The sequence below is a fragment of the Cryptomeria japonica genome, chromosome 8, assembly GCF_030272615.1.
Source record: "Cryptomeria japonica chromosome 8, Sugi_1.0, whole genome shotgun sequence".
In the NCBI taxonomy this organism is placed as follows: domain Eukaryota; kingdom Viridiplantae; phylum Streptophyta; class Pinopsida; order Cupressales; family Cupressaceae; genus Cryptomeria; species Cryptomeria japonica.
This window is the reverse complement of record NC_081412.1, coordinates 518,271,158-518,287,112: the sequence shown is the minus strand read 5'-3', so window position 1 is coordinate 518,287,112 and position 15,955 is coordinate 518,271,158. Positions and strand designations below refer to the sequence as shown.

Below are 15,955 nucleotides of genomic sequence, written 5' to 3'. Positions count from 1 at the left end.
ACTTTTTCTATTATTTTGTTTGACAATCCAAATTATTTTATTGAGAATTGCTTGACATGTTATGCAGTTCACATATATCAAATGACTGACCAGCAAAATTATTAGTGAAAAATAAATATGTTCGATAGGTTCTCATAACTAAATTTGAAGAATTTTAAATTTTGTTGTTAGGCAATCTACAGCCTGAAATGTGTATTGAAATAAACCAGTAAGGTGCAAGATTGGCCCTTCAAGGATGAAATTGGTTTTAGCATTGCTTATGGTGATAGGAACTGTATACTTAAGCAGTATTAAGTAGTGTCGGTATGCAAAATAAGATACCTGGATGTTTTTCTTGAATAGATAGTGAAACAAGAAAAAAAAGTAAAGGAAAGCTTTTCTTGCAACCTCAAGTTCCAAATTTTGTGTTTTGATCTTATTCTACTATTCTTGTACAAGTTACAACTCCTTATTTTTATACAATCCGAGTAATGTGGATTAGTTCATGGTATTCTTTTGCCTGAAAATGTATATAAAACTGAAAACTCTGGCTTTTAACATATTTGTGATTTCAATTTGTCTGCTGCCATCAGCATAATGTGTTATAAAATTATATCTGTACAATCTGAAGAACAAAACTTGTGATTTCCATTTGTCTTCTGCCATCAACATACTGTGTTATATATAGATGATCTAAAGATCATAAGATTATTGCACTACAGTTATTTTTTTGGCATGGTTCATACTGTTAAAGTATACAATGAATGCCTACAAAAAACTGAGTTGTGTTTCTTTCTTATTTTATTGCAGGCTGAAGTGGAACTCCTTTCTGCTATTGTCATATTCTTCAAGCAACTTGAAATAACCTCGTCAGATGTGGGAATCAAAGTTTCTAGTAGAAAGGTATGCCTGAAGAGAAGGCTTATAATTTAGAGAAAATCACTGTCATTAGGATAGAAAGAAAAGATGTAATATGTTCAATTAGATTCTAGATCTTTGTTCTAATCTCCTAGTCATATTTTCCTTAATTTTGGTTAATGTAATCAAGTATTTCTCTTGAAACTTGTTTATGAACATAGTTGGAAAACTTGGAGTTAGTAGCCCAAGATTTTGACTCGGACTTTTTACTCTAGAAAATCTTGGGAAAAGCTTGGCCAAAAAATAAAAATAACATATTTACACAAAAAAACAGAAAACAATGCATTTATAGACAAACATGTCTATTGAGATCATTAATTGTCATAGTTCAAACTTCAAAGATTACATGTCATATGATCCTAAACACTCAAAATTTGAAATTTCAAAGTCAATCAATGCACTATATTACTTCAAAATTATAGATAGTATTTGATTAATTGTTGACAATAGAAATATTTCATAAACAACCAAACACAATCTATATCCACCTTTTCCCCTCCTACTGTAATTTTCAAGCCTCAAACTAGAAGGTTAGTCAATATCAACATGTAATGTCCCCTTCCAAATTCGCCGTAGAATCACAATTGCAACAAGTTAGGATCAAGGTTACATCTTTACCAAGAAAAATATCTCCTTAAACAATATGATCCTGGATTTGAATCCTGCAATTATAACCAAGGGAACATGAACACACACACACACACACAATAATATCTATAATATTATTCAAACACATGGGTTTTGGAGGAAGAGACATGATAGCTCTGCCCAAAGCAATCCCCGCACTAATAAGACCAAGAGTGGACACTCACCCTCTTGGCCTTGGTGGACAAGCAACATGGACACCCACAGGGGTGGCCTACTTGGTGTGGTGCTTGTACCTGCTTTTCCCATTTATGTCTCATCCCCCTAAAGACAAGAGTCGGAGAGAAGATCGTAGTGGGGTTTCTTGATTGTCCTATCTAAGCCCAAGAGTGGATCTTTGCCCTCTTGGCTCTAGGGGCAGGCAACATGGACATCCGTAGGTCGGCCTGCTTAGATGGCAACCTTCCAATTCCCCTCTTATCTACACCTCCTTCCTTCCATACATGATGGAGGTTTCACACAGATTTAATACAGACATATGCATATTATATCTAATCATATATCAAAGATAACTGCTGGCAATTAATGCATAAGCAATGTTTATACCACAAGTGTAATTAGTATTAGATGCTGGTATTAACAGTCTGAATTGTTCAGAGGTCTGATGTCTTTCTATGTTTGATCTGAAGTTATCCTCTCGCCTTTGATGTTGTTCTTCTTTCTATTCAGTGATTGTAATTTATTTGTATCTGATGATCATGAACTAAAGAAGTCTGCTCATTAATTCTTCTTATGAACTGCACGGGGTCTGCTCTTAAGACTGCTCCTTACTTAAACAGGTCTGCCCATTGTGTCTGAATTTGAAATGAGACTTTCTCACACAGGCTCCTTAAGTCTGCTTGTAACTGCTCCCTTTTTTTTTAAGGAATTATATTCCCCCCTAATGAAACTAAAAGGATCTCTTATTTATATCCATCCAAGCAACTCTTCAACGAAAGGTTGCCTCCCTTCAACCCATGTCGGCCTACAAATTGAGGTGATTGGTGCCTATAAAGTTTGTAAGAAGAGATTTATATAAGCAATAATTTTCTATGGCTTTGTCCCATCAGGGTTTCCACGTAAAATCTCGTGCTCTACTAATGTTGTGTGATTATTTCATCTTATGTTATTGATATAATGCAATTGATGGCTTTGTGGTTGCTAAGTTAAAAAGTAGAAAATTGTATTTACTGATTCACCCGTCATCTCTCAGTAAATTGTGTGCTCTTCAAGTGGGAAATAACCCTTAATAATTGGAATAGAATTGAAGTTTGTGCAATTTCCAAATGATCTCCTTAAATTGAAAGAATTGGAATCATGTTTGTCCAAGGTAGACTAATCAAATTGAAGGATTTTGAATTGGGCTCTAAAACCACCAATGCTTGCTTTGGTCCAATACAAGATTATGGAACATCCTCATGAAGATGTAAGACTTGCAATTACCTCTTGTAGCAGTGAGATCACAAAAATTACAGCTCCTGTAGCACCCTACAATGATGATGTAATGAGGAAGATTCTAAATTTGATTATTGGAAGCTTTCATGGGCTAGGTGATACCAGAAGCCTTTCTTTAATAAGAGGCTAAGATTTTAGAAGTTATGGCTAAGGTCAGGTCATGTGTCATTTTGCTTGATCTTAAATGTGATGATCTAATTCTCCAAATGTTCCAATGTTTCTTTGCCAAAATCAGAAAACATCATGCAAACAATGTTAAAGTAGCCATGCTAACTATTATGTGCTTGATTATAAATGAGGAAGATGATATCTCCAAGCAGTTGTTGTAATGTCCCCTTTCTAGGTGACAGGAGAAGAGTAGTGGGATGGTCTATTATTTGGATCTCGTAGGCTGGCAGTGGTGGATAGAGACTCATGTAGGGTATTCAGTATCCGGAGTTGGCATTTCAGACAGTTTGAGGGCCATTGGGAGCAGTTCCTTGATTTTAGGGAGATTCCCTATTTTTAGGAGGTTGTGGCAGTTCCCATATTGGAGGTTCCACGAGACCATGTCATGGTTTCAGTTTCAGGGAGTTTGGGTGTGTTTCCTAGTTTCTAGGAGCATCCCTAGATTTTAGGGATGGGACTGCCAGTTAGCTCAGCTTTTCCGGCATCGGTCACAGATAGGTGACAAAGTTATATTCATGATTGTTTGGTTATTTTGGGCTATTATTGGATATCTAGAGATATTTTAATATATTTAAATATTTCCTAAGTTAGCGATTAAATAAATTAAAATAAGGCTATGTATTTAGTCATTTCGGAGTAATAAGGGGTTTCTGGCTTCATCTGGGCTGATATGCTTATGTGTTATAGCTCGTTGGAAAGGTCTTGAACCTTGCTACATGATTCTCACCTTCCGGCGTCTTTTTGGATGCCTGAAGCTATTTATTTGCAATTTAGTGTTATTTTCCTATAGTTGACGCCATAATTAGAAAATAACACTCTTTTCATAATGCGCCAACTTTACTCCCTTTAGGGTTTGGCTTGGAAAGGAAAGGAGATATAAGGAGATGAAGACCAAATTGTTCAGGATTATCTTTTTACACAATCAAACTTATTTTTGCGAATTAGCTCTGAGTGGGGGATTCTTCATCTGGGACACAAACCCCAAGATCTAGACTGGCTAGGACGTAGCCCTCAACAATTATTGGCATTGGATTCTTCAAGCAGAGTGCATTGTTGACAGAGATTGAGTACGCCATTCTTCATTGTGGATTCAGGTCGCAGAGTAAGGGTTTCAGCATGGCAGATTGATTCTTCAGCTTGGGCGTGATCCTTGCAGCCTTAGGGCCGCCATTTGCAGCAGGTACATCCCACGTGGAATGTAAGGAATGCATGTATTCAGCCTTAGAGGTATTCTTGATTCATGATCACTATTCACCTTTCAGTTTGGCATCATTGTTGGATGTAAGTTCCTTGGATCTGCATTGGAATTATTATTTGGTTTTACAAATCAGAAATCTGTCTGGTACAGCTTGTAGCAATTCTGAATTTGGCTGTATGTTCTTATTTATTTTCAGTCTCCTTTCATGTTTACTATTCATTATTCATTACTTGTTTGAAAACTATCAAAAAACACAAAAAGAAACAAACCTTCTGCAACTTCTGTCTATTCTCTAAAACCATCAAAGGAATCATAGGAAGATATAGTTTATTAATTTAAAAACTACAGCAGATCAGCAAGGGGATCCATCAGGGATCTTTCAGTTGCAATCTGACTTGTTGGCCATTTGGAGGAAGGAGCAAGATTTCTCAACTATAGCCCATGAGCTCTCAAAAAGATTGGTTGAGCAGAAAATGGAGAAGTTTTAAAACCAGTTGACTAAAGAGGAATTGATTTCTTTGGGTTTACAGGCCACAAGATCACTTGCAAATAGCAAGAACCAAATGAGAAGAGAGAAATGATGTTTCACATGTCAGGAGGCTTGGGCACTTGAACACATGTGGGATCAATAAAAGAAGATTAAATATTGCAGCCAAGTGGTGTTGAGGACAAAGAAATAGTTGAGGTTATAGAGCTTGTAGAAAATGCCCTAATTCAAGAAGGATGTATGATAGAGTCCCAAAATGACTCCATTAAAGAGCATGAATCTTCATATGATGAAGATTTGTTTAACATAGATGACAAGACAACAACCTTGGCTATTGTTGTGACCTTTTCACACATCGCCTCATTGCTAACAGGGACCCCCTCTTTTCCTGCTTTCTGAGTTGTTAGGTTAGGGTTTCTGGCTGCTTAGTGGGCAATTTTGCATTTCCCGTGCCCGATTCTCAGAGTTTTGCTCATGCCTAGTGCCGTTTAGGGTTTTTGAAGTGTTAGGATCAAGTTGCTAACATTGGAATTTTGATGATCCTAAATTTTGTCTAAGTGTTGACCTTTTAAGCGTTAACGTGTTTTTAAACACGTGCATTGGTGATCTTAAAGTGCCAAGGTATCCCCAAACCTTTTGGAGTTGTTTTCTCGCTTCTAAGGTATTATTTAAGTTGATTTCGCACTTTATCCCGACAATTTCCTAGTGTTTCGCTCAATTTTTTGGAAAATTTGCCTAAGTCTGGTCTATTTTGAAGTTTCTAAGTGATTTTGAGTGGATTAAAATGTCAAATTCCTAAGGGAAATCCATATTCCAAGGGTTAAAAGGTCAAATTCCATGCTAGAGGTGCTTTTCCCCTCATATTCCAAACTACCCATCCTTTTCCCCCACTCAAAATCCACACTACACATGGGTTTCCCCTGAAATCCATACTGGCTATAATTTTCCACCATTGTTTATCCATGCCTGAGTCGTTTTCCCCCTCGAAGGGCTAAAATTTGGCCTAGTGTCAGGATTTCTCCAGACTGCCATCGATTTTTCACCAGGCTGTTTTGCGACAAGTTAGTGCGGATATTTGTGCAGACTCTCAGTCCATACCCAAGTTGATTTTCCACCAGGCTGTTTTGTGACAAGTTAGTGCGGATTTTTGTGCAGACTCTCAATCCATACCTAAGTCGATTTTCCACTAAGAGCAATTTGATGAGTTTTGAGTCCGGATTTTCATCCAAACTGAGGTCGAAATTCCACCAAGGAGTATTTTTTGCAAGCAAAGTGAATTTGGAGTGTGGATTCCTTGTCCATACCCCCATCAATTTTCCCTTGGCCTGTTTTGTATGCATTTTGATGAAATTTTGCATGATTTTTATCCAAGCTAGGGTCGATTTTCCCTTGTGGGGAATTTTGGATGTTTTAAATGATTTTTAATGGGATTATTTAATTCCAACCCAAGTCGATTTTCCCCTGGAGGCTCAATTTTGATTTAAAATTGAAATATTTAATAAGTGAGCCCCATTTTAATTGTTTTTAAATGATGATTAATGATTATTTAAAATTTTAAAAGCAAAATTAAATAACTTGCAATAAACATTTAATATTTTAAACCTTCTAGAAGTAAGTTAGTTTTGCCAAGCAAGTATATAAGAAAGTGTTTTATCCCACATTGCTTGTGTCGTGAAAGTAAGAGGCAAAAGCAAGTATAAGAGAGGAGTCTATAGCAATATTTTATTATTAAATCTGCCAGGTGTCTCCATGAAAGGCGCTTTTTCTCTCTTATTGGCGAATTTTGGCAAAGTGCTGAAGTGAAGTGTTGGGTTGAGGATTCTTTCCTCCCCCATTTTTTCTAGCTTGGCTATCCACTCCCTTGCTGCCATTGAACACCATTTCCAGATTTTTCAATTTTCCCCCATTTGGCGATTTTTCCAAATTTGGCGATTTTTGGTAGAAGATGGCGATTTTTGGTGTTTGGTGACTTTGGCGATTTTCTCCTCCATTGCTGCTTGTTATTCTAGACCTCCATTGTTGCAGATCCAAGCTACATTGAAGACATTTTCAGAATTTTAAAAATGGCGCCATAGCTGGGAAAGTTCGATTTTTATTTTTGCAAGTGCTAGGAGCTTACTTTGGTGAAATCTATGCATGTTTGACGTCATCTTTGCCTCCCTACTTGCTGCCATTTGCTTTAGATTTAGACCTCCATTGTTGGCTACACACTCAATTTTCAGACTTTAATTTTCGTTGCCCAGCCAATTCCAACTTAGGTGATTTGCTTTTGGAGGTGTTTTGTGGAGTTTTAGTGCATTTTTCAGACCATTTCATCGCTGTTGCAGGTCTGAAAACTCCATTGTAGGCAGCTGTTCTTAGAAATCCTCATTTCCAGCCACCTAACCACTTTGGCGATTTTGCTTGGAGCTAATTCCTTAGTTATTTTCTATCATTTTCAAGGATTTTCACTACTTTGCAAGGTGTTGGTAAGTCTCAAGTAATTAATTTTTAGACTTGTCCTCAGAAATTTATTTTTTTACCAACCACACTTACATTCCTGGATATGATTGTTTTCATCATTAAAACTGATTTTTATCGAGTTTGTGCATATTTTGAAGGATTGCAACATTTTTTTGAAGTTAATTTACTAGTTGCAGGTTGTCTTCAGATTTGTGACCTCCATTGTTGACTGCGAAAGGTGTCCTTAGACATACCTTGTGTGAAAACACAACCTTTCACACCTTTGCTTAGTCATCGTTGATCCGGTATACTCCTTTGCACTTTAGTTTGCACAATTTCTAAGTATAAGGAGGTATTAATGAATTTTATAGAGCCTTTCCGTGCCTTAATGTTGTCACATTTTGAATCTAATTGTTAAAATCTACCAAGAGTGTGGATTATTCTCCTGAATTTATGCTCTAATTAGCTAAAATCTCTAGAAAGTCAGGAATTTTATCAAGAACATTATTTATTTTCCTAAGTTCTAACTTCAAGCTTCGTACAAGTGCGATGTCGAAGTCCGGATTTAAGGAAAGGAAAGAACTACAGAAGATGTTGGAGATTGGATTTTATCCAGAGCTCAAGATTTTGTCCAGATGGAAGGAGATCACAGATACCAACATGTATTTCCTAGACCTGAACCAGATGCGACAACGGATGTTCAGAGTCGGAAATCAGGTTCCTTCCCTAGCCTATGCGAACATTATGAAGAGTGGTATTTTTCATGCCGCTGGATTTCCACAGTCCATACAGTGCAGTGAGCTCATCCTGGAGTGTGCATGAAAGATCCCTGATGGATCTCTTTTACTAATCTGCTGTAATTTTTATTATTTTAAATTGATTTTTCCTGCTTATTAATATTTTCTTTCAGAAATAGACAGAAGTTGCAGAAGGGTTGGATTCTTTTTGTATTTTGATGATTTTTCAACAAGTAAATAATGAAGTACAAGTACATGAACAAAGTACTGAAAATGAAGTTCATATACAGCCAAAACAAATTCGATTCAAGGCAAATTTCTGAATACAAAATCAAATATTTGACCAGATGAAGATTTCCAATAATTTTAGGAAGATTACAATCAGGAATAATCCCAACCTGAATGTTGAAAGAGTAACATAACCAGTAATGAAGCTGCGGTAAGATTCCAGCCCTCCAAGTGTTGCACGTGGGAAGGAAAGTGGCTGCCAGGTACAGCTGTACGGCTGCCAAGTACGCCCAACTGGTTAGAAACCCCAAACCCCACACTGAACTCTGTCAGAATCGCTGAACCTCCAGAAAGAATGTTGTACAATCTCCAAGATGCTAATAGCTGCAAGCAAATCCAAACCACTGTATTGGGGGCTACGTCCCAAACAGGCAAGGCATTGGGGTTGGCGTCCCAGATGCTGAAAAGCTCTTCCAGAGCCAAATCTCAAATCCAAGATGTAAAATGTGTAAAAGATAATAAGAATTAGGTCTCAACTTCCTTATAACCCTTCCCACTTAGCTTGAAGCCTAAAAGTGACTCAATGGGGCGTTTAGGGTTAAAATGTTATATTTCTCATTTTAAGTTGCCAAGTGCATAGAAAATGACCTTTTTTCAAATATAAAGAAATCCGTTCACCGAAAGGATCTGAGTCAAAAGAGAAATATTTAGAAAAGTCCAAGACCTTTCCAACGAGCTATTACACTAAGGGATACACATCTAGATGAGGCCAAAAACCCCTTATTACTCCAAAATGGCTATAAACATAGCCTTATTTAAATAATAAACACTAACTTAGGAAATATTAAAAATATAACCCAAATAGCTGCAAAATGCTCAAATGATACCACAAACCAGAAAGTCAACCTACCACCTGTCTGTGACTGAAGTCGGAAATCAAGGATCCACTGGCAGTCTCATCCCTAAAATCTAGGGATGCTCCTAGAAACTAGGAAACAAACCCAAATTCTCTGAAACTGAACCCAAGGAATAATCTCAAGGAGACCCAACCCTGGGTATGGTCATAACCTCCTAAATAGTAGGGATATCCTCCATAAATGTAGGAATGAACTCCTAAAAATAAGGAACTGCTCCAAACTGATCAACTACTGCCAGAACACCAAGTCCCAGACACTGTATAACCACACTGAGTCTCTATCCATCGCTATCAGCCTACAAGACCCCATAATAAGCTGACTCACCTGTCTCTACTAGACAGAGCTAAAGAGGGGACATGACAGTCCTCCCCTCTCGGAGATGCTTGCCCACAAGCAACTGTAATGCTGGATGTTGCAAAATGGCCTCACCCTCCCAAGTGGCATCCTCTATGGGAAGATTTCTCCAACGTACCAAACACTCACGAATCACCCTGCTTCTCAACCGTCGTTCCCTCACTTCAAGAATCTCCTCAGGAACCAAAGTCAATTTACCTTCCTCATCCATGGGAGGCAAATCGGGTGAAACTATAATATGTTGTCCAAGGGCCTTTTTCAGGCAAGATACATGAAACACATTATGAATTTTACTACCTGGTGCTAACTCAACCTCATAAGCAACCTCTCCAACTCGCCTGAGTACCCTGTATGGTCCATAAAAACGTGGTTTGAGCTTCTCAGCTCCCTCCCCTTTAAGGGTGCTTTGCCGGTATGGCTGTAAGCGCAAGAAAACCATGTCATCCACCTCAAATGCTCTCTCAATCCTATGCCGATCAGCGTATATCTTTTGCTGATTCTGTGCATGCTGTAAATTCTCCCTGAGAGATCTCATGATATCCTGATTCTCCTGTAACCAATCCTGAGCCAAAGGAACTCTACTGTCACTCAGAGCTAAATCAATGAAGGATAATGCCTCATAGCCGTAGAGAGCTCCGAAAGGCGTCATACCAATGGACATATGGTGCGTAGTATTATAACAATACTCACCCAAATACAACCAACGTACCCATGCTTTGTGTTGCCCTGACACATAGTTACGCAAATATCCCTCAACCCACTTATTAACTATTTCGGTCTATCCATTTGTTTGAGGATGGTAACTAGTACTAGGTGTCAACTCAGTGCCTGCTAGCTTGAAAAGTTCCTGCCAAAAGGAACTCATGAATCTGTTGTCCTTGTCACTCACTATGGTCTTGGGAAGACCATGGAGTCTAAACACCTCTCTGAAAAATAGCTCAGCCACCTGAGATGCTGTAAAATCAACTGCAATGGGAAAGAAGTGGGCATATTTTGTTAGCCTATCCACAACCACATAGACACAATCCTTCCCTTGCACCCGAGGACGACCTGTAATGAAGTCCATAGAAATCCCAGTCCACTTCTGTTCCGGTATAGGCAAGGGCTGTAACAACCCAGCAGGATAAGTATGCTCCGACTTGTTCTACTGACAAGTCATACACTCACGGACATGCCGCAAAACATCATCTTTGAGACCCTTCCAAGAGAATCTCTCTCGAACCGCTCTGTAAGTCTTAACATACCCTGAATGTCCTGCCGTAGGAGTATCATGGAAAGCATGCAAAATTTGTTCCTTCAACTGTGAACCCGGAACAAGATAAACCCTGCCCTTGTAATAGATAATATCATCTACCACACTGTATCTGTCGTCCACTATCAAACCATCCATGACCTCACAAGCATGCTAATTTTTGGAATACTCAACCAAAAGTTGAGCCTTCCAATCTGCTGAAATCTCGCTCAACAAACATAGGGCAGCAAGTGATGGTTTCCTAGAGAGTGCATCAGCCACAGTATTATTCTTCCCCTTTGTGAATTCGATATTGAAATCATAAGCCTGAATCTTGCTCACCCATTTTTGCTGTCGATCATTGAGCTCTGTCTGATCTAGGAAATATTTCAGATTGTTGTGGTCGGTTCTTACCACAAATTTGCTGCCAACAAGATAATGTCTGAATTTGGCTAAAGCATGCATAATAGCCAACATTTCCTTATCATAGGTAGAGTACAACCTCTCATTATCTTGTAGCTTCCGGCTCTCATAGGCAATGGGATGTCTATTCTGCATCAACACAGCTCCTATGCCCAGACCTGAAGCATCACACTCTAGGACAAATGGCTACGAGAAATCAGGTAATGCCAAAACTGGACAAGTGCTCATGACCTCCTTGAGTCTATCAAAGACTCCCTGTGCCTGTTCTGTCCATCTGAACGCCCCTTTCTTTGTGAGGTCTGTCAAAGGTGCTACCAACTGAGAGAAACCTCTCACAAATCTTCTGTAATAAGCACATAAACCAAGGAACCCACGTAACTCAGTAATGTTCTGAGGGCGGGGCCAATCCCGAATCGCCTAAATCTTCTCCTCATGCACCTTCACCCCATCAGCACTGATCACATGGCCCAAATATAAAACCTCCCTAAGTCCAAACTCACATTTGGATAACTTAGCAAATAGAGACTGGCTCTCCATAATGCTAAGTACCTCCTCAACATATTTGAGATGGTCCTCCCAAGTACGACTGTAAATCAATATGTCGTCAAAGAACACTAGAACCGACTTCCTCAACTGCTTGTTGAAGATATGGTTCATACAGGACTAGAAAGTGGCTGGTGCATTGGTAAGGCCAAAAGGCATTACCAAAAACTCATAGTGCCCATAGTGACAACGGAAGGCAGTCTTGTGTACATCCTTTGCTCGTACACGTATCTGATGGTAACCTGAACGAAGATCAATCTTAGAGAAGTAGATAGCTCCATGAAGCTCATCCAACAACTCATCAATGCGTGGAATAGGGTATCTGTTCTTAAATGTCTTCTTGTTCAAGGCTCTATAATCTATACACATCCGTAGAGTCCCATCCTTCTTAACAAGCACTACAGAAGAAGCAAAGGGGCTAGAACTAGGCCGAATGAAACCCATATCCAACAACTCATGAATAGTCTTCTCAATTTCATCCTTATAGGCTCGAGGATGACGATATGGGGTGGTAATCACTGGCTTTGCTCCATCCTCCATCTCTATACCATGCTCAAAACCCCTATCTGGAGGCACTCCAGAAGGTATGTCACCAAATACTCTCCCATGATGGTCCATCACTGACTGAATATCAACATGAAATACCCTGCCATCTTGAGGTGTAGGTGTTTTGGACTTCACCAAACAATGTGTAGCCCAAATCACATCATTATGTCTAATAATAGTCTCCATCCTACGAGAAGACACCTCCTTAGGTCCACCATCTGAAGCTGCCCTCAAGATAGTCTTCTTCCCCCCAGAAAAGAACTCTAACTGCATACGGTGGTGATTAATAATGTAACGCCCAATACCCTGTAACCACTGCATGCCCAAGACCACATCATAATCCTCTAATGGAAGCACATAAAAATCATTGGTCAGAGTATAATCCCCCATCTGAATACTAAGCTGTGGAATCCGTTTAGTACAGCCCAAAACTGCACCATCTGCCACCTTCACTCCAAAACCACCAAACTCCTCATACTGTAATCCACGCCTCTCCACTAACTTCTGATCAATAAAGTTATGCGTGGCACCTGTGTCTACCAAGCTCATGACCCGCTTGCCCTTCAGTGTACCTTTCAACCTAAAGGCATGAAATTTAAGATAACTGGAGAGGGTAGCCATAGTTACTTTGGCTGTCGCCAAAGGCTCAGGGGTATCTAACTCCAACTGTGTCTGCCCCTGCTCAACATCCTCCATGCTATCCTCAGTGTCAGTGTCGGGTACCTCCTCATCCCCTAACTCAGATGTCACCTCAATCAAATGAACCTTTCCTTTACCCATACAACAGTGTCCTGGTTCCCAGGGTTCCCTGCAGGAAAAGCATGACTTTTTCCTTCTCAATTCGTTCCTCGTCTCCTGATTCATCCAAGGGGGTCTAGATGATGACCCTCCTTTATTCTGTGAAGTATTGGCCTTCTGTGCAGGCCGAGAGTCCCTGAATGACTTCTTATCTGCCTGATAAGAAGTGGGAACGGTATCCAGTCTCAATGTCACATCAATGACCTCCTTAAGAGTGGCCGGCTGGAAAGCATGTACCAATCCCTTAAGTCTATCCTGCAACCCCTCAATAAATAACATCACACTCCGCCTCTGGGGCATATCAGATACCATAACCGCAATACACTAGAACTCATTAATATAAGCTTATGCATGCCCAGTCTTTCTAAGATGTGCCAACTCTCTATAGTAGAGCTCTGTATCCTTACGGTCAAACCGTGTAATGAGTCGTTCAGTGAACTCGGCATAAGAATGTACCAAGGCGTGATCCTGGGTGACCAATCCATGGTGCCACCAATCATAGGCAATCCCGTCTAAATGCAACACAGCAAATTGAATAGCCTCATGCTCAGGCATGGGCCTCAAGGATAGATATATGTCCAGGTTGTGCACCCAAGCTCGTGCACTCATATCACCAGAGCCATCATATGTAGCTAATGTGATCTTCCCAGTAGCTCTATTGAGGTCATAGTTTTGCTGCTGTGGTGGTCTATAACCACGATCTCCTCGGAACCTAGTTGTATCTCTACGCTGTGCACAATACTGGGGAAGAGGGAAAACATCTCTAACCTCTGGGGGTAGGGCTCTCCACTCAACTGTGGCTGCCAAAACTGACTCCTGGAACCCAACCTCTAGTGGATCTTCCTGTGCTAGTTGTTCACCTGGTACAAACTGAGGAAGCAAAGGTCTATCCGTAGTAGGTGTACGATGGTGTTCCCGCCTAGAGCAATGAAGGGAGCTCCCAACTGATGAAAGGGACTGATGGCTATGCTGACTACCTACCATTGAAACTGATCTATTCTGCCCATGTTTGCCCCTATTTCTATCCAACTCCATTCGTGCCATGGTTTCCTGTAATCTATCAAGTGTCTGGACTATGCTGGGCTGTGTAGTGATGAGAGTTCTCATCATCTCCCGTTCTTCATCCTCAACCTGGTTCTGTCTAGCACCCCCTTGTTCATCTGCCATGCTGGGTACCTGTTCAATTCCAATCTCATGCTCCTGTTGAGCTACCCTGCGTGTATAATTGTATCTCCTCTCTACCCGGATGCATAGAATGAAATGTAACCCTAGTGTGAAAATTCCACACAAACCCTACAGGCTGGCAGGATGATAGCTCTGATACCACTGAAAGATCCCTGATGGATCTCTTTTACTAATCTGCTGTAATTTTTATTATTTTAAATTGATTTTTCCTCATTAATATTTTCTTTCAGAAATAGACAGAAGTTGCAGAAGGGTTGGATTCTTTTTGTATTTTGATGATTTTTCAACAAGTAAATAATGAAGTACAAGTACATGAACAAAGTACTGAAAATGAAGTTCATATACAGCCAAAACAAATTCGATTCAAAGCAAATTTCTGAATATAAAATCAAATATTTGACCAGATGAAGATTTCCAATAATTTCAGGAAGATTACAATCAGGAATAATCCCAACCTGAATGCTGAAAAAGTAACATAACCAGTAATGAAGCTGCAGCAAGATTCCAGCCCTCCAAGTGTTGCACGTGGGAAGGAAAGTGGCTGCCAGGTACAGCCATACGGCTGCCAAGTACGCCCAACTGGTTAGAAACCCCAAACCCCACACTGAACTCTGTCAGAATCGTTGAACCTCCAGAAAGAATGCCGTACAATCTCCAAGATGCTAATAGCTGCAAGCAAATCCAAACCACTGTATTGGGGGCTACGTCCCAAACAGGCAAGGCATTGGGGTTGGCGTCCCAGATGCTGAAAAGCTCTTCCAGAGCCAAATCTCAAATCCAAGATGTAAAATGTGTAAAAGATAATAAGAATTAGGTCTCAACTTCCTTATAACCCTTCCCACTTAGCTCAAACCCTAAAAGTGACTCAATGGAGCGTTTAGGGTTAAAATGTTATATTTCCCATTTTAAGTTGCCAAGTGCATAGAAAATGACCTTTTTTCAAATATAAAGAAATCCGTTCACCGAAAGGATCTGAGTCAAAAGAGAAATATTTAGAAAAGTCCAAGACCTTTCCAACGAGCTATTACACCAAGGGATACGCATCTAGATGAGGCCAGAAACCCCTTATTACTCCAAAATGGCTATAAACATAGCCTTATTTAAATAATAAACGCTAACTTAGGAAATATTAAAAATATAACCCAAATAGCTGCAAAATGCTCAAATGACACCACAAAACAGAAAGTCAACCTGCCATCTGTCTGTGACTGAAGTCGGAAATCAAGGATCCACTAGCAGTCTCATTCTTAAAATCCAGGGATGCTCCTAGAAACTAGGAAACAAACCCAAATCCTCTGAAACTGAACCCAAGGAATAATCTCAAGGAGACCCAACCCTGGGTATGGTCATAACCTCCTAAATAGTAGGGATATCCTCCATAAATGTAGGAACGAACTCCTAAAAATAAGGAACTGCTCCAAACTGATCAACTACTGCCAGAACACCAAGTCCTAGACACTGTATAACCACACTGAGTCTCTATCCATCGTTGTCAGCCTACAAGACCCCATAATAAGCTAACTCACATGTCCCTGCTAGACAGAGCTAAAGAGGGGACATGACAGTGCACGATGTTATGATCCTCTCATGCGAATGATCACAACTCCTAAGAGCGTTGTTATTGCCTACCTTGTTGAGGATGCTATTGTTGAGGTGTTCGGAATTCCACGTGGAGTAGACATGAAAGATGCGACCAAGGATGAATATATAGATAGATACATG

General features: G+C 39.8%; 1 pseudogene; it reads left to right on the top strand.

The window, feature by feature from the left end:
* LOC131056025 (histidine--tRNA ligase, chloroplastic/mitochondrial-like) overlaps positions 1 to 15,955 on the top strand; it is a 153,076-nt pseudogene that overhangs the window by 95,410 nt on the left and 41,711 nt on the right.